Source organism: Puma concolor, chromosome A3, assembly GCF_028749965.1.
Source record: "Puma concolor isolate L17-30 chromosome A3, mPumCon1.1.hap2, whole genome shotgun sequence".
NCBI lineage: Eukaryota > Metazoa > Chordata > Mammalia > Carnivora > Felidae > Puma > Puma concolor.
Window position 1 is genome coordinate 24,102,141 of NC_141669.1, and position 20,203 is coordinate 24,122,343.

The 20,203-nt window shown below is 43.3% G+C and overlaps 1 protein-coding gene across 1 annotated transcript in view; it reads right to left on the minus strand.

The window, feature by feature from the left end:
* The window catches only part of ALK (ALK receptor tyrosine kinase), a 684,520-nt gene that overhangs the window by 365,880 nt on the left and 298,437 nt on the right, over positions 1 to 20,203 (minus strand). The window lies entirely within an intron of this gene.

The following is a 20,203-nucleotide window of genomic DNA, read 5'->3' on the forward strand; positions in this document are numbered from 1 at the left end:
AGACTGTGTTTATGTTGTGTTCATTATTTGCCTATGTGCTAAAAATAAAATAAAAAAATTTAAGTAGCTTATCCCTTCAAAAGCAAGAACATACAGAAATATCAAAATACTCCCTAAACAACGAGGGCAGGGGGACAGAAGGGCAAGGGATGAGGTGGGTCAGCTGATCTAGGAACACTGTAGTAGGTGGGGAGTCAACACTCCCCAGATCCAGCCCTCCTCTCCATCCTCCTGCAGAGATGCATCTCCTGGTTCAGGAAGCCAGACTGAATCTCTTAGAGCTCAGACCAACAAAGCCTCCCTCCTGTCCCCACCCTGGACAAACTTGCTTTAGCTTGCTCCCACCAGGGGATGTAACTAGGGTGACATGTGTCCCAGCTTTCCCGATCTGTCCCAGCTCATGCTCATTGTCCTTTTCACTCTCAGCTATGGTCTGAATGTTTGTGTCCCTCCAAAATTCATAAGTTCCATGTCATGGTACTAGGAGGTGGGCCTTTAGGAGGTGCTAACTCATGAGGGTGGAGCCCTTGTGAAGAGGATTAATGCCCTAGTAAAAGAGACCCCCACAGAGCTTCCCAGCACCTTCTAGCTTGTGAGGACACCGGGAGAGAGAAGTCTGGGACAGGAAGACAGCCCTGTTCGTGAGAACCCAATCATGCTGGCACCCTGATCGTGGACTTTTAGAACTGTGAGAAATAAATTTCCGTTTTTCATAAGCTACCCTGTCTGTGGTATTTTGTTAATAGTAGCCTGAACGAATGAAGGCACTTTCAAAAAAGTCTCAGTTTGGACCATAAATTATAGTTACCTTGTTTGTGGAGAAAGAGATAAAATAGAAATTCAAACTCTATTATCTCTAGATGTTGGGGATTAAGGTGAGTCACAAGTTATTCCTGAAGCTGGCAAGCATTTTCTAAAGATGATGAGATAGTGAATATTTTAGGCCTTATGGGCCAGATAGTCTCTGTTACAACTAATCAAAAAAGTGGGAAAGTGGCCATAGGCAATACATAAACAAATGAGCTTGGTTATGTTCCAATAAAACTTTATTTATGGACCCAGAAATCTGAATTTCATATAACCTTCATATATCATAAAATAATTGTTTTCTTTTGATTTTTTCCAACCATTTTCAATGCAAAAGGCATTATTAAGTCTCACGCCAGATGTGGCCTGCAGTTGTAGCCGACCCCTAGGCTATTCTATGACCCGTGTGAACACACGTGGGGACTGGTGAATAGACTGACCCGTCACTCTCTTCTTGGAGGGGCTCTGTTGGATGTGTTCTCCCTCTCCACACTTGGTATGATCATTGTCAACATTTCCATTTATATGGCCTGAACACATGCATTAGGTTTGTGATCTTTAGAGGTGGAAGAAATCTTACCATCTCTGCCGTTTTCAACCATGAGTGGCAATAGGTGAGGTGTATCCTAATTAATTTGCTACTGACAATAAACTACCAGAGCTTGCAGGTGATTTATGCCTATTTATAAATTAGAGCAGATCTGACGTTTTCATTACAAGAATGCTGTTCTCCCTCACTTGCATTCTGATCTGCCTTCTTAGGACAGTGAGAGAAGGGGTCTGCTGTGACATGAATGATAGGTGAAGTTCGAGTTCAGGACAAATTGTCCTGGGTGTCCCAGAGCCATGGGATGGGAGGAAGTGGAGCACTTCTGACCTTGTCCAACCTCATCATTTCTCACGTGGGAAAAGGTCTTCACAACAGCCCTGTACAAGGAGGGGCTCAGGAAAGATGGGGCGGGCCTGACCTTGCACATTGAGCAAACTGAGGGGCAGGGAGGAACAACCTGCTCAAGGTCACACGGTGTATAAGCAGTGGAGCTGGAACTCTAACACCGGGTCTTTGGAGTCCTGGAGTTTGTGGGTGTTGCTACAGTATACAGCTTTTATCACAGGTGGCTGAGAAACCTCAAAAACGTACAGCCCACAGTCTTCAGGACATGACAACAATATCTCACAGCACCGGGAAACCCCACCATTATTATACAGAGTGGGGGCTGTCTCATCCATGATACTAGCATGGCAAGTTGCACTATCCCCATTTTATGGAAGAGTACAGTATTTTCAGGACATGACCCAGAGCAAAAGAATCCAATCAATATCCAGAGAACTGGCATAAAGAACTTCTATAAAGATAAAGTTGGTGGCCAGGGAGTGGTTATCTCTGTTGCAGATGGAAGCTCTTCAGCAGAATAGAAAGTAAACAGCAGAGTACCCTGTAGAATGCTTGTCAAATTGCCAGTCTGGAAGGACTACGGGGGTCATCGAGTCAAACTCTCTATGTGACAGGGAATGAGACATTATTGAACACATCAGGGAAGAGTCACCCCTGGAGTGCCATCCAGCCACAGTCAAAGCTAGCTTTTCTGACTTGTCATTGAAAGGACTTCATCAGCAAACACTTGCCTATATCTACAGGGCAATGAGGACACATGTGCTTAATTGTGACTCGCGGCATTCTTAGAAGAATTTAATTATTCTAAACATAATGTTATTGGTAGTTTATTACATTTTAACTCCTTGAAAATCGGTCGCTAATTTGTTTTTGCATTCATTAGTCAACAGTGGTGTACCCAAATCATGCATGATTCTAGAGTTTGTTTTCAGTTAGTCATTTTTAAAGGTTGAATTTTTTACATCCAAACTCATGTTCATGTTCAATAACTCCCTTATTAAAACAAAACACCAATGCCCTCTAAACTAATTTCATTTATCAGGCCCTTTGGAGTTTCTCATTATGATAAGCTAAAGTCTTCCTTTGGTTCTTTCTAGTCACAAGAAAGAAGTTCAAAAATTTAAACCTCCTCTTAAATTTGGAATCTCAGAGAATATTTGGATTACCAGCCACAGCCAGTATAGTAAACAGAGGGAAGAACAGAAAGTAAGACAGAGAAGCATGTAGGAGGGCTGGAGTTAGGCAAGTGGGAATGGCCGCCTCCTCAATTATACCGCAAAGCCGTGAAACATTAATGTCGATGGCTAGAAAGACAGGAGAATATAAAACACCAGAGGAACACAGGCGAAGGCTGGATTCTGCCAGAATTTAAAAAGATGGAAATAAATAGAGTTCCAAAGCAACTCCTTGGAGAATGTGTTTTGGATTTTTCTTACTAAAGGTCAGAGAGAAGAGGGAGGCAGAGAAGGAGAGGAGCAAAGACAGGAAGAAAGAGGAAGAAACAGAGAAGGAGGTGAGAGGGGGAGAGAGAGGAGGTGGGAGGAGGAGAGCTGGGGGAGGGGGAGGGAGAGATATAGGGAGGAGGAAGGAGTGATGAGGGAGGGGGAGAGAGAGAGGGAGGGAGGGGGAAGGAGAGGGGGAGGAAGGGAGAGAGGGAAGAGGGGGAGATGAAGGGAGGAGGGAGGAGAGATGGAGGGAAGGGGAGGGGGAAATGGAGGGAGAGGAGCAGGGAGGGAGAGGGAGATGGAGGGAAGGGGAGAGAGATGGAGGGAGGGGGAGAGAAAGAAATAAAAGGAGATGAAGGAGGGGGCCTGGTAGGAGAAAGAAGAAAAAAATGAATTTTTTTTCAGAAGCATTCAATCTCCAGAACCTTAGTTACGTATATTCCATTGTCCCCCTTCCCCCCACCCCTGCAACCCCCCACCCCTTCCTGTGCCCTCTCACTTTCACTGACATCAGAGCTAAAACAAACCTTTTGGGCTATGGCTAGCATTTTTCAGGACCTGAATTTATTCTGGACTTTATTCTTTCTGTTGTTTTTCTCATGCATCCGTCTTTATCCTTTTTGGCTTAAGATCCATTTTAGCCAATCTTTTTAAGATCTTTGTCTATCTCAGATACAAAGTCAGGCTACCAACATTTAAAGCTAGGGAAACTGTCACTGGAGATCCAGCTCCAAGCAAAGTCAGACTACAAGTCCTGGGGATGGGCCTGGGGGAGTAGAATGAGCTAGGGGGAGAAGAATGAGAGGGGGGGAAGGAGCCGAAGCCCAGGGAGTCACAACAGTTGATGGCTTCGAGGGTACTGGGAGGGATCCCAGGAGATCCCCCAATCCCCATCCTTTACCTCTATGGTACCAGGGTCCCAAACAGCTGGGCCTCAGCCACAGCACCCTGTCCCCTACTGCTCTGGGCACTTAGTTATGAAGCACCGTGTACCCTGGGACTCAGCTCCCTGTCTCTCCCAGGTCAGGCTGGAGGCCAACACTCCTTAACACTCCACTCCTTAACCTGTCCTGCTTGCAGTTGAAAAGGGTGCCTCCCACTGAGGTGTTGGGGATATCTCCTCAACCTGAAGCTGGGAGGAGAGGGAGGAAGTGTAAGCATGGTTAATCCCTCTCTACACCAAGGCTCTTTCTCCTCACCTCCTGGCTAGTTTTTAGTGTTGGATGCCCTGACAATTTGAGTAATTTGTGGAGCAGGAGCGATAAGCCTCAACCCTAATCCCCCTGCAGTGGATTGAATAGTGTCTCTCAAAACGACATGTCTTAGTCCTAAGCTCAAATACCTGTGATGGTGAACTTACTTATAAATAGAGTCTTTGCAGATGTAATTAAGTTTAGATAAACTCTATATCCAATGACTGGTGTCTTCACAGGAGACAAGAGAGGAGAATTTGAAACACAGGAAGAAAAGACATGTGAAGACAGAGGCAAAGATTGGAGTTGCACTGGCATAAGCCACCGGAAGCTATGAGACACAGAAGGATTCTCTCCTAGAGCCTCTGAAGGGAATGTGGCCCTGTTGACACCTTGATTTCAGACTTCTGGCCTACAGACCTATGAGAGAATAAATTTCTGTTGTTTCAAGTCACCCGGTTTGTGGTAATTCGTTGCGGCAGCCCTAGGAAGCTAATATATCCCCCTAGGCAAATTCTACCAAGAATGGAATAAATTCTGTTGACAAGATAGAGTTGTGGAGTTATAAAGTGGCCCTCACAAGTTGGGATGAATTAGTCTGTGGGTCACATTACCCCTCTGCCTGGTTGATATGTGCCATGGGAGCTGTGGATGAAGCCAAAGGTAACTTCAGTCAACAAAGGGCCATTAGGCATTTGGTGGGAGCAATGGGTGAAGGCATCAGGAGATCAGGAAAGCCTCAGAAAGGGAAATGGCTAGATAATCTCAAATCTGCAAAGGCTAATAACCTCATTTGTCTATAGATGAGGCAGGGAGTGCCCCCACCCCCATCCCTATGGCTTGACAGGGCTCTGAATTCATGCCTTTCACATTCTAGCTCCCCTTCTCCTGGAGAGAGAGACGGGGACAGCTTGAATTTCCTGTTCCAAGGACACAGTCTCTCCAGGGAATGGGAGAGTCCTCCCAGATCACTGCCTAATGCTGCCTTAGAGGCCCCTTCCTCCTCTCCTCCCACTCCAAAGCCAGCTTCCACGATGGTACATGAGGACCTAGGGGAAGTTCCTAAGTTTGGCTGAGCAGAAAATCACACTCACCTTAGAGGGAAGTCCACTTTAGAAGAAAATCAGGCAGCCAAGACACTTTTAATTCAAAGAAAACCAAAGACACAATGAAAGAAAGATGTTGCTCTATGTATGGGGATGGGACAAACCCAGTGGTTAAATGTAGAAACCAAACAAATTCAGAAAGTGTGGCTTAGCTGTCTTCTATTTCCTCTCATTAATTGTGTGGCCATGGCAAACCATTATATTCTCAGGGCAAGCTTCTCTATGGGAGATGTAGTAGTGAGTAAGACCTAACTATTAAATTTTGGGAATTTTGAGAAGAAGGTTGTTAAATACAGCCAGCATTAAAATTAAAGTATGCAAACTTACAATTAAGTCAATGCATCTCACTAGGGGTGATTTTGCATCCCAGGAGACATGTGGCAATGTTTGGAGAGATTTTTTGGTTGTCATACCTGGTGAGTGCTACCGATTTCTTATGGGCAGAGGCCAGGGATTCTTCTGAACATCCTACAGTCACAAAGCAGACCCCCAGAATGAAGAATTATCTGGTCCCAAATGTCAACAGTACCAAGGTTGACAAATCATGAACCAAATAAATAAAATTAAAAATAAGGGCAGCCAATCCATCAAAACTCACCACTTCCTAATTACTTACTGGTATTTATGTTTTTGAGGTTATATATTTACATACATATTATATCTGCATGCTGGAAATACCATATAATGATATGAACTATGTATCTCTTCCCAACTCCCCACTTGATGAAATCATGTCAGTAGCTTACAACTGGCCATGGTGGAAAAGATTTACACCATGGGTTAGGCAAACTCTACAAATGAAGTTTCCCCTTGCTTTTGAAGAGCCAGTTATTAAAATTCACTAGCACACCACTGCAGGTATAGATACAATGTGTGTGAATTGGGGTGGGATTTTCTTGTTCTTTTTTTTACTTTTTGCAGAAGAACACAGTGAAGTGGAGATCTCTATTTTTTTCTAAGCAGAAACAGGTAGGGGGCCAAAGAAGATTGGAAAAATGAAGTCCTTGATAAAAATGCAAAAGAAAAGAAATGAAGGAATTGAAGGAATAGGGTGTTTACAAGAAATAATTTTAAATGGAAAGGAAGTCGTGCATCTAAATCTATCTTTTTACACTATCAAAACATCTGGATGAAAAATGAAAAATCAATCCATTACCCAAATGTCTTTTCTTTGTGATGTCAAGTAGATGGATATTAGAATATTTAGATTATAGGAAGCATAATAACTCAATATTAGCAAATATTAAGATGATCCCCCCCCTTTTTTTCTTGATGTTCAGGTATTTGAAAGCAATTTTACTTTTGCTGAAGTAGAACTTGATTTCAGAGTGAACCAAGTTGGAAGCCAGGATGCCAGATGGTAGCTACCACATTCAGATTTACTTACTCTTCTTGTGTTGAATTAGAGATTACTCTGTGATGTGGTAACATCTTTAAAGAGTCTCTCTCAATAAGAAAACATGATGGAAGGGCGGGAAAGGAAGAGAAAGAAAACAAAACATGACCTAGTAAAAGAAGAATTTTATAAATTTTAAAACGGAATACATGAATGAAACAAGTCTGATGAGACAAAGTGGTGGCATAGAGACTGAGGCAGAACAGAAAGGCTCTCTGAAGCTAAGAGAGTTCTGGACCTGAGCGGGGGGCACAGGAGAGCCTTGGGCACTGACAGGAGTAAACTACAGTCTGAGATAAGGCATCTTGTGCTCCAGGAGCTGACAGCTGGATGGACAATGAGCAAACAGGCTAACTATATTTGGGGAACTGGAAGTAAAAGAGAGTGTTCACTTATATCCTGGGACCCAGATAACTGAGCCCAATCCTTGTTCTCCAGGAGGTAGAGGTGGGTGTGGAGAATTTACTGATTATCGCCAGGTTTCCCAGTTGCTGGTCTATGGCTATTGGCCCAAGTAAGGCTCACCTTGCGGGTCTATGTGAAACATTAGTATCCTAGAAAAAAGACTTGAAGGAGCATTCCAAAAGAGTAAAACAGGGCATTGCTACTAGCTAGGGTTATGAGAACTTCTATTTCTTTCTTTCCACGTTTCTGTATTTTCAAAAAAGGGGTTCTTTCTAAAAAGAGCATATGTCCAGAAGTAAATATGTATGAGTGGTCTATATCTTTCCAGGTGACAGAGTAATCCAAAGTGGTTGGCCCAAAACACAGCACTGAATGTCCTCATTGCAGGTTGGGTTTCTTTTCCCAACTGCATCAACACCCTATCTTATTACTGATATTTCAGATATTTAGTAGACTCAGATTGACTCACATCTTTCTGATTTTGACTCCTCAAAGGCAGAACAACTTAAACCAGTGACCCCATGCTTTGCTGCTCCACTCCTCAATTTCAACTCGAGTTTCCTACTATTTTATAACTAGAATGACGCTATATCTGAATATTCACTTTTAGAGTTTCAGTATTTTTTACTTGTTATTCTTGAAGTTTGATTTTTTTTTTAATTTTTTTTTCAACGTTTATTTTTGGGACAGAGAGAGACAGAGCATGAACGGGGGAGGGGCAGAGAGAGAGGGAGACACAGAATCGGAAACAGGCTCCAGGCTCTGAGCCATCAGCCCAGAGCCTGACGCGGGGCTCGAACTCCCGGACCGCGAGATCGTGACCTGGCTGAAGTCGGACGCTTAACCGACTGCGCCACCCAGGCGCCCCGAAGTTTGATTTTAATACACTGTGTTACACTGTCTGGCTTCCCAATATGACAATGCCCATGGTTTTCTTTAGATGAATTCAAAATGACTTGCATTTATTTAACAGATATAAATTTAGTGTCTACTATATTCCAGGCACTGTTTGAGGTTTTGTGGACACAACAGTGAACAAAATAGGCAATGCTTCTGTCTCACATAGCAGTATGTCAGGTACATACATTGCTGGCAAAATTCAACTAAGTTAAGATTATGGATTCCAGGAAGAGCTGGAGGACCAAATCCTTTAATATCAAATCCTTTAATAACATACCTCATTCCATGATGGTAGAAACTGAGATCAAAGGCATTAGTGACTTATCTAGTCAATGAAAGTTTTAAAAATAGAACCTATGTACTTCTAATCTAGTCCTTCTACTATATCCCAAAGATGATAAATATAAATAAAACCTAGACCTCATTTCAACAGTGTCTCATCTATTGATAATTATCAGTGATTTCCTTAGCTACATTTAGCAACTGTTCTCAATCCCCATCTTATTGATCTTTCAGTAACATTTGGCACTGGAATCATCTCCAGGGTCATATGTTGGAGAGAACATAAGCTTTAGGTTTGAATTTCAGCTACATGTATACAAATAGCCTAATTCAGTGTTGGCTCTTACTAGACCCTCAAAAAATCTTAGCTCCTCTCTCTTACTTCCAATCACACACTATTGCGATTTTCCTTTTACTCCTGACCTCCTCCAGATGGACCTGTTTCTACCCCACCCTTTTGCTAGATATGTCTTTCTCCGAACCCCACTAGAGGCTCTGTTCAGGGCTCTATGCACTTCTCCCTATATTCTAAATGGTGGCTTCAACTGCCCTCTCTCTGAAAATTACTCAGGTACACAGCTTAAGTCTCAATTTTGCATTCCCCATGTCTGATATTTTTAGTAGCCTATAGACATCGTGAATGTTTTGCTGTTACCGCCACTCACTATGTCCAAAACAACTCACTGTCTCTTTCTACAAACCATTTTTCTTTACCTAAAAGTGCTCCAGGCAGAGGATGCAATGTCTGAAGGCTGAAGGCAAGAGGAGAGAGCATGGACATCTGAAGAAATGACACAAATTCAGAATGGCTGGGAAGCAGGGAGGGGAGAGGGGAGCCTGAAAGGGTGATCAGGCCCAGATTCTTAAGCCTTGGGCCATGTTAAGGATTTATGACTTGATCGTCAAACCCAGTGGGTAACTTTAACAATAAAGGACTAGCTGTAGATGAAAGAAGCTAAGAAAATAGACTCTAGAAGAGTATTAACATGGTGGCAAGGACCCTGTCCACTTGGGAATTCCTCAGACACACTGGAGCAGGTCTTGACTTCTAATGAGAAGCTCCAAGAGCAGGTGGGGAACCTCCCAGGAATACTTCTGGAGTGCATACTGACCACTATGTCTTGAATGAGGTCAGACCTCATAAAGTCATTCGTGAGGTCTTTCAACATTACCCTCTGTGGTGGGGTCTAAAGGCCCCTTGCCTGTTGTTAAATTCCTTCCCAGAGGGAACACTTCAGTAAAGGCTATTGGATCTTGAACTTGTGTAACTCTCGGTCAGTCAGTACCTATATCTCCCAGCCTCCCCCAACTTCCAAGACTGACATGAAAATACCACTCACTCTGAGACCGGAAATGAGACTAAATCAGTGAAACTCTTTAAGGCCACAGTGAAGTTCCTTGGAAATGCAAGATAATTATTATGAGTTTAGGTGAAGGAAACCTGAAGGAAAGGGAAGGTCTTTTGGAAATCCAATCCCTTGACTGGCCATGACTGAGGCAGTGGACAGCAAGCCTGGCCAGCCTCACAAATCATACTCTACTTAAGTAGCTACTGTCAACAGGGTGGTGAGGGAAAGATTTAGTGCTCATTCCCAGAGCCATCATGTCAGTGGTGCTTCAGAGCATGTGAAAGATGATAAATCAAATAAGAATATGAATCGACACCACTAATTTGGTGCCGAGTCATTCCATTTCCCATGCGGTGCTCAGAAATTCCTCAACAAAGCCAGGTGCCTTTCTCTCAAAATTACATAACCAATCAAATAATAATAAATTTATTAATTCCTAACATGAGAGTGACTCATACAGATTTTGCATTAAGGGGGAAAAAATCTGCCAGTCAAGAGGTCTCAACTGGTTCTAATGATCTAATGAGTAATTCTGTCCATTAAGGGAAGATGGGGCTTCCTGATTAACGTGGAACCTTAGCAGTGTTTTCAATAAAAGTTTTAATATATACTGCTGCTCAACTGGAGTCATGTTTAATTAACACCTTGAAAGCCCCGGGAGAGCCCTCTCTTCTGTTCAGCAGATGAGGAGATGCAGATATCCTCTAGGGGGGTAAGGGGACCACAGAGCAGGTAGGGGTGCAGGGCTGAGGAGAGCTGCAGGAGAGGGACTGACCACCAATTGTGTGAGAAGAGTTTTGTGCCAGTGCCAGTGTCCACCAATGGGTCTGGGCCAAAGTTTTACCACCTATCCAATCTCCTCACTTTGTAGAGGAGAAAACTGAGGTTCAGAGAATACTTTAAAAAGAACACCCATGGGGAGCCTGGGTGGCTCAGTCAGTTAAGCATCCCACTTCGGCTGTCATGATCTCATGGTTCGTGGGTTTGAGCCCCACGTCGGGCTCTATGCTGACAACTCAGAGCCTGGAGCCTGCTTTGGATTCTGTGTTTCTCTCTTTCTCTGCCCCTCCCTGCTCATGCTCTGTCTCTGTCTCTCAAAAATGAATAAACGTTAAAAAAAATTTTTTTAAAGGACACCCATAAGGCACCTTGGTTGTTCAGTTGGTTAAGTGTCTGGCTTTTGATTTTGGCTCAGGTCATGATCTCACAGTCACGAGATCGAGCCCCACATCAGACTCCATGCTGAGTGTGGAGCCTGCTTGGGATTCTCTCTCTCCCTTTCTCTCTCTCTCTCTTCCTCTTTCTCTCTCCCTGTCCCCTGCTCATACGTGTGCTCTCTCTCTCTAAAATAAATAAACATTAAAAAAAAACACTCGTTTTTTGTTTTTTGTTTTTCTTTTGCACAGGGACTAGTGTACTAGGACCCAGTACAGACTACCAGCAGTGACACTAAGGCACTGCATGAACCTAGAGCAAATTGTTCTCATCCTAATACCTTTTACTATGGACACTGTGAGAGCTCATGGCTTCACCTTATAAAGAAGGGAGCTGCAATGGACCTAAAGAGCAAAGAACATCTGGCTCTGGATTTAAAATTGCATGACACTAAGTGAAAATAGTGAGCTATAAAAACCACACACACACACACACACACACACACACACACACACACACACTGATTCCAGTCATGTAATATATAATATATATGAGCACTTATATACATTAAAGATGACTGGGAGAAAATGCTCCAAGATATTAATAGTGATTAATAGCCTCTGTTTTAAGGGGTTATGAATTATTTTTATTTTCTTATATATTTGGGTCTTTGATGAATATTCTATACTGGGCATGGATTACTTTTATAGCAAAAAATATACATATAATTTGTACTATACAAATTAAAACGATGTCTTAAGTTATAAGGTACCTTAAGCCATGTCTTCTATTCCCTATTAGAAAGTATATGGACACCTAAAACTACAAGTAAAAGGACACATAGAAAATCAAAGACCAAAAAAAAAAAAAATCTCTACTTTAAAATAACGATGGCCAGGCACTTAAGCTGTATGGTGTGGAACACTGTAAAAAGATATAGCTGTGTCATCAATAGATAAGTTACCTCAGAGGTAGCTTAAGAACAGTGGCTGGCTTTAAAATGACTACAAAGAAAACCTGACAATAAAATTCACTTAAATATCTGAGTCTGCAAAAAAAAAAAAAAAAAAATATATATATATATATATATATATATATATATATATATATGCTCTGTCCTAGAGGAGTGCTATGTAATTGAAAAGGCTGTGTATAGCAAGAACATCCTTAGTATGAGGAACAATCCCAGATTTGATGAAATATAAATGTGAGCTCTTAAGTACTTCTTAATGTTTCAGAGTCAATGAGGGACTGACTGCCAGGAGTCGGACAGTGACTGTCTTACTTGATAACATGTTTTTAAGCTGAAAAACCCCTTAGCAGGGGATGAGTAATTGTCACTGTTAAGGAAGCTGGAGGCTAGAATTGTGGAGTACCAAGGGGACTTCTAGGTTAAGCTGTTGAATGAATCTGCTCTTGGAGTACAAGAGTGCGGCCAGGGCTTTGTCCGCAGGGCCTGCTGGGAAACGCAGTTTCCCATCATGGGCAATAGGTCCAATGTTGTTTGCCTATGGTGAATACAAGACCACTCTCATGAAGCTGGGGGCTAGGTTGTGGTAGTCATCCGTGTTGCAGAACTAAGCAGTGTCGTCCCTCACCCCTTCCATCTTCTCAAGGTTGGGTGGGGGTGATGTGAAACTGCCCACCTGTGTCTAGTCACAGGTGACATAAGACCAGGACCCAGAGCTGCATCGTACCAGTGAGAATAGGGCTCAGAACCACACCGTCCATCCAGAAGAGGGTCAAACCAGGCAGGCACAGGCCTGGCTGGGAACCACTTCTCCTCAAGCCGGGGGCGGGGGCTCTACAGGCCTGCTTTCCTGGGATATCATCCAGGATATGTAGAGGTGAAACCTGTGGTGGAAGATGAGCTCACAAAACCGAACTCCTCAGGCCTGTGTGGGAGAGGAACACCATGAAAGGCAGACAACAAACAGAAGAACTTACATGAGGATTTAGAAATAGTAGAATAACTTTAAGTAGGCTTTCTAACTAAATATCTTTAATTTTTTTAATGCTTATTTTTGAGAGAGAGAGAGAGAGAGACCGAGCATGAGCAGGGGAGGGGCAAAGAAAGAGGGGGATACAGAATCCCAAGAAGGCTTCAGGCTTTGTGCTGTCAGCACAGAGTTCGATGCAGGGCTTGAACTCACGAACTGTGAGATCAGGACCTGAGCCAAAGTCAGACACTTAACCGACTGAGCCACCCACGCTCCCCCTAACTAAATATCTTCAAGAAACTCAAAGAGACAAAGGAAGCAGTAGCATCCATGGAAAAGACTATAAGATATGGAATAAGAAGAGATGGTTCCAAAAAAGAAGACCTGTAGAAATTTTGGAAATTAAGGCTGTACGTGCAGAAGAAGAAATTAAGTCACCACTTATGTGGGAAACAAAATGCTGGAAGCTGAAGACGTAGCTCTTGGCATTTGAGGAGAAGCAAACAGAAGACAGGAACAATGGCTGGATGCTGAGTCTGAAATGTGGGTGACAGACAGTCAGGCCATCCAAACTGAGCCAGTAGAGCTACCCATGACCAGGTGCTGCTTGTGAGTGGTGTTGGCTCCACAGTGGGGTGGCCCTGAGAGCTCAGAGATCCAGAGCTGAACTTGGTGAGAGATGGAATTTGAGGAGATGATTCAAATGGAGGACTGGGGCACTTTAAGAGCTCAGGTAATAAACTATAACATAGAAATTAATAGAGCAGAGAGGTATGGTGGGGGGGGCCGGGTAGAAAGGAACCCAGATCATATATCTGGAAATAGGCAGTTTAGCTTGGAGAACTGGAAAGGGCTAAGTGTCTCTACTGAAGCTTAATGGCAAATTCCTTAACAGGCGAGCCCAGAGGGACACCTGTCTGGGTGGAAAGGAGAGGGCTGCTTGGGTCACTGGCTATTTTTGGCTAAAGGCTTCAGAATTGGGTTTGTAACCTACTTTTATAATTCCTTGGCAATCACTCATTTCGGGAGCTCAAATTCACAGTAAAATAGTTCAAAATAGCCAGAATTGCATTTGCACACAGTTGTTGCCTAAATGCAGAAAAATTTCCTCTGTCCAATATCCCATCTAAAAACTGTTTCCAAGTAGCCAATTCAGACTGTGGCAAATGGCCTCTGTGAGCAATACAGAAATATCAGGTGGGGGAACCAGAGAGTGGGAGCCTGGTGTTGCAACAAGCCCCCCCCGCCACCGGTTCTAAGCACTTTATGAATATTAATTTCAAACTCATTCAAGACCTTGGGCACCAGCTGTAGCTCCACCCCTACTTAATAACTTGATCCTGGTGCCTCAGCTTCCCCATGTATTACAGGGGATAATCATGCCTCCTCTGCCAATCTGTTTCTAATGACCCCAAGACCTGGTTTCTAATGACTCATTGATCTCACTGGCAGCGTCAAGAGTACCAGTGAGATTCTCCTCACTGTGGAGAGGACAGGACAGAGTTGTGATGCTCATGCAGTTGGCCCAAGTGCTCCACAGAGTAAAGACAGCTGCGGGAAAATAGCGCCTGAAGGAAACAAAAGGTGGGCAGAAAAGTCGGATGATTGGGTGGCAGAGCATGTCCAGCGGAGTAATGCTGGGTTGGGAGACTCAGAACACGGTTTGGGCAGATTTCAACAAACAGAGTCCAGAACCTCGTCCTGGCCTTCGCTGCCTGATGCTCCTTCCCAGACTCAGAGCCTAGGCGTACTGGTCCAACAGCACTGACTGGGAGACAGGACTCAGCCTGGCTCAGCATTCTTTGGGATGGAAACTTCTCACAGTCAGATGCTGCTTGACCAGGAAGTTAAGGGCCTGCTGCCCAGTGCATGTCACTAATTGCCTGAGGTGCCACTGGGGTAATGAAGCTGGACAATGTTGACATAAACTGAATTTTTCCCCCTGACATTTTGCCAGCAGAATGGGGTTTATCATCTTCTGAAAAAAAGGCTTGAGTTTCCCTGATTCTCAGGACAGAGAGCTTGGGCAGGCACTCCCATGGTCCAGTTGCCCAGGAAGTCCCCAGACCTGAGTCCCCTCCTAGTTTGGGATCTAACATGGACAAGCTTGGAAAAGAGATCTTTACCACAAACTCATGGAGGGAAGGCCTGGAGAGGGTCCAGCAGCCACTGGGTCCAGTGAACTTTTAATAAAACTCTATGTCCGAATGGATGTAAAACAGATACAAATGGGCTGCCCTGAGGGAGCTGGCATCCCATCACTCAGTCATTCTTAGGCTCAGAGACTTGATGTATAGAAGCCCTTTATTTTTCAGTTGAGGAAAGGTTAGGTGATGTGCCTAGGACCACAGGGCAAGGTGGTGGCAGAAGTGAATACAGAACCCAGGTGTCCTATTCCCAGTTGTTCCTGTTCTGCTTCATAATGTCACTGCCCCTCAGCTGCCTCCCAGGAAAGGAAGAGTAGTGATAAAGATCAGGATAGAGGCTGAACTTCTGAAAATACACAATGACAATAAGGAAAGTACAGGGAACTTCCTTTCCTGTGTCACGTTTGGAGACAAGGTCCTTCCCTCACACCGGGGCATCACATTCTCTCTAAATTTACCAGAGCATTTACTTACCTGATAGGACTACAAAGAAGGAGAAAAACCACTGCTTAGTTTATCAGTCTCAGCTATGATTCCTCTCTGCCTGGAACACTTCCTTTTTTATCTACTCTTTCCTGGCTAAGTATCTCTCATCCTTAGGTCTCTGTTCTCACTTCAGGTGCTGATTCCCCAATTTAAATATTTCCCTGTTAAAATTCCTAATTACATCCTTTATTTTCCTTCCTATGCAATTAGTAATTCCATAAGAACAATTTGCATTCTCTGTTTTATATCCATCTCTCCCATCAACAGTAAATGTCATGAGGCTAGGACCACACCCATCATTATCACCTCTGTATATCCAAGGGCACTCACAGGGGCTGGCAAACTACAGCCTGTGGGCCAAATCTGGCCCATTGTCCATTTTTGTGTGACCTGTGAGCTGAGGATGGTGTTTGCATTTTTTAATTATTAAAAAAAAATCAAAAGAAGAATAATATTTCACATGTGAAAATTATACAAAATTCATGTTTCGCTGTCCATAAATAAAGCTTTATTGGAACATAGTCACGTTCATTCATTTATGTATTGACTGTTTCCACATTATAACGGCTGAGTCGAGTAGTTACAACAGAGAAAAAAAAAGCAGAGAAGGGCCATGCTGAAGTTCAGTCATGTGTCAGGGATTAAACTCAAACCTTTCAAACTCCTGCAGGGTTTCCACTTACTGAATTTATCCAAACTGGCAACAAGGACTGCAAAAACCATGGCCCAGAATCTAACCTGCCCCCCCCTCCCCCAGCAGGTTTTCTAGATATCCATGATAGGTAAATATCCCCCAGGATCTGGGATAAAAGGTGCTTTGTTAAAAGCCACTTTGAACACCTCCCTGAGAAAAGACACTTAAAGGGATAAAAGCATTTCTGGTGAAAAGATGCCTGATGTGTTCTGTTTGGGCTGAAGCTGAGGTTGGTTTCCATTCTATTACAAAATGCAACAACCCTAGGAGTTTCATGTTCTGATGCCACATTGTTCTGCTTTCAGCTCTTGCTTTTGTTCCTACTCTCATCTCTGACATCGGAACAAAGACACAGTCCTGTGCAGACAAATGTCCCTGGATTACCGCGCCTTGCTTCAGCTCACTCCTCTCAAACAAGAACTATGTTAAGGTGGCGACACTGGTATTCAAGTCTCTTCAAAGTTCGTGAATCCTCCCATCAATCATTGCTGTTGGGATATTTGGCATATTTCATTCAACTAATAAATATAGATGATGTTTAATGACAATGGGGGCCAGGGTAGTGGTCGAGGAAGCTATGGGGAAGACAATAATCTAAGCCCAGAGGAAACAATGTCTGAGCTGATGCTTTTGATCTTATAAACTCTCAGGATTGGAAGAGGTCTTAAAAGGTTGTCTAGTCATTATGAATTGAACATTTGTGTCCTCCTAAAATCCCCATGTTGAAGCCTTAGTCCCCAGTGCAATGGTGTCAGGAGGTGGGGCATTTGGGAGGTGATTAGATTGAGGTGGGGTCATGAGGGTGAGACCCCCATGACTGGACCAGTGTCCTTGTAAGAAAAGCAGAGGAGACCAGAGCCTTTCTCTCCCTCTATGTCTCTGTGTCAGAATGTCACTGTAGAGGAGGAAGCTGTCGGCAAGTCAGAAAGAAGACTCACCTGCAGCTGAATCTGCCAACACCTTGATCTTCTAAGCCTCCACACTTGAGAAAGAAATGTTCATCGCTAAAGCCCCCAAGGCTACAAGATTTTGTCATAGCAGTCCACACTAATACACCAGCCCATCCACACACCTTAATTTTGAGTGTCCTCTCCACCGCCTCTGCTTGAAGGCTCATGTGATGCCATGTCCCCACGCCTCTGACAAGATCACAACGACTTCTGATCATCACTTGAAATTTACTCTCTGTAAGTCCAACCTGATGGTCTTGGGTCCATCCTTTGGATTTCATAAGAAAAGCTTAATTTCCCTTCCATGAAACAGCTCCACAACCATTCAACCCACCTCTCACCCCCACAGCCACTTCCCCATAATCTTAGCAATCCTCTCTTTCCAGACCCAACAGCTGCATTTTATAACCATTCCTCATATGGTTCTGAGTCTCTTTCCTCACTTAAAGCTTTCAACAGAGACAATAAACAGCCAATGTTCTGGATGCTCACTTCATTTCCCTTCCGTATCTCCCTCACAGGACTGAAGAAATGAGAGATGCAAGTAAGTAAAAGTTCTATTGGATAAGCCACAATCTGGACCATTAAGAGTCACTTTAAATTTGGACCCAAATATTTCTTGTGGAAATGGCGGAAAGAGTGGATGTTCCTGATCAATCATAGGGAACAGGTGCAGGATTCCAGGAAGGAAATGGGAATCTAGATGAGCCATTCTAGGTTTTGGGCCTTTGTGCTGAACTTCAAAGAACTTAAGTGTATTCGAGAGTGTTCCTAAGTGGAAGATATGGAAACAGTAGCTCCTGCCACATAGAGGGAACTAAAAACTCGGTATCCCTGTGGGCAGCTGGACTGAAGGAGAATGAGTTCATCCCCTGATGCAGATTATCTGATTTAATGGTTGACAAACCTGGATGTTGCCTGGTTTCATAAATAAAGTTTTATCGAAACAAAGCTACACTCATCCATCTGCCTATTTTCTGTGGTTAGTTTTTTTGCTATGATAGCAGAGTTATGTAGTTGTGATACAGACTGTGGCCCATGAAACCTAAAGTATTCACTATTTAGCCCTTTCCAAAAAGAGTCTGAAAACCCCTGATCTAGTTTGCTACTTCCTATATTGTATGCCTTGCAACACTAGTCCTGGGTGATACTCCCCTCCAAATATATTGAGGGAAATGCTTCACACGAGATGCCCTCCTTGGAAATTTCATGGTGATCATTAGCCTTTTAAAAGCTCCAAGAAGTCCCATCGCACATGTCTATTTATCTTTGTTTAACTCAGCATTCATCAGACTCACTTGACCCTATCAACATTCCATGGAGCGCAAGGAGCACACTCGGTGAAACACCAATCTTGCTGCTTATTACTGATCCTTGAATTGATTTTCTTTCAGTTTTTTTTTCTCAGCCTGTAGACGAGTCATGCTTAGATTTTCCAGTATAGTGTCAGTTACACTGATGAGAACTGAGCGAAGGGTGGTGGTGCTCTCCTTAGGCCAGAGCAGTACAGGTGTGCAGTGCCTTTCTCTCTGAGGAGGTGGCTGTATCAGGAATTGAGGAAATTTTCCAGTGGACCAGAGGATTCCCCCCTCTTATGTCATCATATTTTCCTTCTTTATTGGGTCATTCCTCTGAGTGAAGAACATAGTACCTTTCATATTCAAACAAACAAACCCAAGCCATCTCTGGAACCCCTTGCAGCTACCACCCATTTCTCTGCTAGCATTTACAATAGAACTCCTCCAAATCACTGTCTATACATATCTCCTTCAATTGCCTCTTCATATTCTCTCTTGAACCCACTACGGCTGGGCTTTCTCCCCCAATAATTCCCCTGAAATGGCTTTTGTCAAGTTCACCATGACTTCCATGTGGCTAAACCCAATGGTCAAAATTTCTGTAGCATTCCACACAGGAATGACTCTCCTCCCCAAAATTTCTGTAGCATTCCACACAGAGAATGACTTTCCTCTCCAAACACATCCTTCTCTTGACTTCTGGGATCCCACTCTCCTTTGGCACTCCTCCTACCTCACTGGCCCCTTCCTTCTCAGCTACTCCACAGTCACTCTCATCTTCCTGACCTCTACCTACTGGAGTGTTTTGAGACCTCTTGCTGGAATGATTCTATCTACATTTTCTCTAGGTGATCTCATTCTGTCTCATGGCTTTAAATACCAATGACTCTTACTTTTTTTTTTTTTTTTACTATCTCACTGAGGTTTTTTTTGTTTTTTGTTTTTAATTTTATTTTTTATTTTTTAAAATTCACATCCAAATTAGTTAGCATATAGTGAAACAATGATTTCAGGAGTAGATGACTCTTACATTTCTATCTCTATCCTCAGACCAGAATATTCTTTCCCCAGAGATTTTCTTGGCTCACTTTCATGTTTCTGCTACAATATCATATTATCAGTACAGTCCTCCCTGACCACCCTCTATAAATATATGTATAAAAAACACCCATTACCCCTGCCTGCCAGTTCTCCCTTACCATGCTTACCCCCTTCCCTTCTTAGCACTTATTACCATCTGATATCATCTATATCTGCTTAGTTATTTGTTAGTTGTTTGCTCCTCCACTAGAACCTAAGCTGCATGCAAGCAGAAGCTGTTTTGTTTTCTGCTATAATCCCAGAGCCTAGAGCCCTGAAAGGCACATAGTAGGCGCTTAGTACATGTTTTATGATATGTGAACAGAGGTACGAGTCGTCTGCATTGGGGTTGTAGCATTCAACATGATTTCATAGCTGAGGGAGCTAAGTTTAGGTCTTTATGACTCAAATCACATGCTTGTTAGTGACAGAGCTGATACCGGAAACCTGATCATTGATTGGGTTTCTACCAAGTACCAGCCACAGTGGTGGACAATAGGGACACAGGTTCCATATCTGCTCTAATAGAGTTCCTAGGTGAAGACTGACTTTGAGCAGACAATGGCGACTTGCCCCTTGCCTTCCAAGCTAAGTTCTTTCCATGGCTCCTAGTTACTACCATCGTAATGACACAATGAGACCAAGAAGATTTTTGTCCTTATAGTAACAGCCATT